The sequence below is a fragment of the Cherax quadricarinatus genome, chromosome 5 (assembly GCF_038502225.1).
Source record: "Cherax quadricarinatus isolate ZL_2023a chromosome 5, ASM3850222v1, whole genome shotgun sequence".
NCBI classification, from domain to species: Eukaryota; Metazoa; Arthropoda; class Malacostraca; order Decapoda; family Parastacidae; genus Cherax; species Cherax quadricarinatus.
The window spans coordinates 34,267,380-34,269,879 of NC_091296.1; positions in this window are offsets into that span (position 1 = coordinate 34,267,380).

Sequence of the window (2,500 nt, forward strand, 5' to 3'; positions counted from 1 at the left end):
GGTAAATGAAAATGGGGAGCGTTCAATTGAGCTGTGTAGAAAGAGGTTTGGTAATAAGTAATACAAAATTTATGAAAAGGAGGATAAATAAATACACAAGGTATGATATAGCACGCAATGAAAGTAGTTTGTTAGATTATATATTGGTGGATAAAAGGCTGATGGGTAGGCATCAGGATGTACATGTTTATAGAGGGGCAACTGATATATCGGATCATTATTTAGTCGTAGCTACAGTTAGAGTAAGAGGTAGATGGGACAAAAGGAAAATGTCAACAACAAGTAAGAGAGAGGTGAAAGTGTATAAACTAAGGAAGGAAGAAGTTAGGGTGAGATATAAGCAACTATTAGCAGAAAGGTGGGCTGGTGCACGTATGAGTAGTGGGGGGGTTGAAGAGGGTTGGAATAGTTTTAAAAATGTAGTATCAGAATGTAGGGCAGAAGTTTGCGGCTATAGGAGGGTGGGCGCAGGAGGAAAGAGGAGTGACTGGTGGAATGATGAAGTGTGTGATAAAAGAGAAAATGGTAGCTTATGAGAGGTTTTTACAAAGCAGAAGTGTTATAAGAAGAGTAGAGTATATGGAGAGTAAAAGAAAGGTGAAGAGAGTGGTGAGAGAGTGTAAAGGAGAGCAGATGATAGACTGGGAGAGACACTGTCAAGAAATTTTGATGAAAATAAGAAAAAAAAATTTGGAGTGAGATAAACAAGTTAAGAAAGACTAGGGAACGAATAGATATGTCAGTTAAAAACAGAGTAGGGGAGTTAGTAGATGGGGAGATGGAGGTATTGGGTAGATGGCGGGAATATTTTAAGGAACTTTTTAAATGTCGACGAAGAAAGGGAGGCGGTAATTTCATGCACTGGCCAGGGAGGTATAGCATCTTTTAGGAGTGAAGAAGAGCAGGATGTAAGTGTGGCGAAGGTGCGTGAGGCATTACGTAGAATGAAAGGGGGTAAAGCAGCTGGAACTAACGGGATGACAGAAATGTTAAAAGCAGGGGGGGATATAGTGTTGGAGTGGTTGGAATTTTTGTTTAATGTATGAAAGAGGAGAAGGTACCTAGGGATTGGCAGAGAGCATGTATAATTCCTTTATATAAAGGGAAGGGGGACAAAAGAGATTGTAAAAATTATAGAGGAATAAGTTTACTGAGTATACCAGGAAAAGTGTACGGTAGGATTATTATTGACAGAATTAGAGGCAAGACAGAATGTGGGATTGCGGATGAGCAAGGAGGTTTTAGAGTGGGTAGGGAATGTGTAGATCAAGTGTTTACACTGAATCAAATATTTAAACAGTATTTAAATAAAGGTAGGGAAGTTTTCATTGTATTTATGGATTTAGAAAAGACACATCACAGAGTGGATAGGGGAGCAATGTGGCAGATGTTGCAAGTGTATGGAATAGGTGGTAAGTTACTAAACACTGTAAAGAGCTTTTATGAGGATAGTGAGGCTCAGGTTAGGGTGTGTAGAAGAGAGGGATACTACTTCCCAGTAAAAGTAGGTTTTGGACAGGGGTGTGTAATGTTACAGTGGTTGTTTAATATATTTTTAGATGGAGTTGTAAAAGAAGTAAATGCTAGGGTGTTGGGGAGAGGGGTGGGATTAAATTATGGGGAATCAAATGCAAAATGGGAATTGACACAGTTACTTTTTGCTGATAATACTGTGCATATGGGAGATTCTAAAGAAAAGTTGCAAAGGTTAGTGGACGAGTTTGGGAGTGTGTGTAAAGGTAGAAAGTTGAAAGTGAACATAGAAAAGAGTAAGGTGATGATGGTATCAAATGATTTAGATAAATAAAAATTGGATATCAAATTGAAGAGAATGAGTATGGAAGAAGTCAATGTTTTCAGATATTTGGGAGTTGACATGTCAGCGGATGGATGTATGAAGGATGAGGTTAACTATGGAATTGATGAAAGAAAAAAGGTGAGTGGTGCATTGAGGTATATGTGGAGACAAAAGACATTATCTATGGAGGCAAAGAAGGAAATGTATGAAAGTATAGTGGTACCAACACTCTCATATGGGTGTGAAGCTCGAGTTGTAAATGCTGCAGCGAGGAGACGGTTGGAGGCAGTGGAGATGTCCTGTCTAAAGGCAATGTATGGTGTAAATATTATGCAGAGAATTCGGAGTGTGGAAATTAGGGGAAGGTGTGGAGTTAATAAAAGTATTAGTCAGAGGGCTGAAGAGGGGTTGTTGAGGTGGTTTGGTCATTTAGAGAGAATGGATCAAAGTAGAATGACATGGAGAGCGTATAAATGTGTAGGGGAAGGTAGGCGGGGTAGGGGTCGTCCTCTAAAAGGTTGGAGGGAGGGGGTAAAGGAGGTCTTGTGGGCGAGGGGCTTGAACTTCCAGCAAGCATGCGTGAGGGTGTTAAATAGGAGTGAATGGGATCTGACGATCTGTTGAAGTGTGAGCAGGGTAATATTTAGTGAAGGGATTCAGGGAAACCGGTTATTTTTATATAGCCGGACTTGAGTTCAGGAA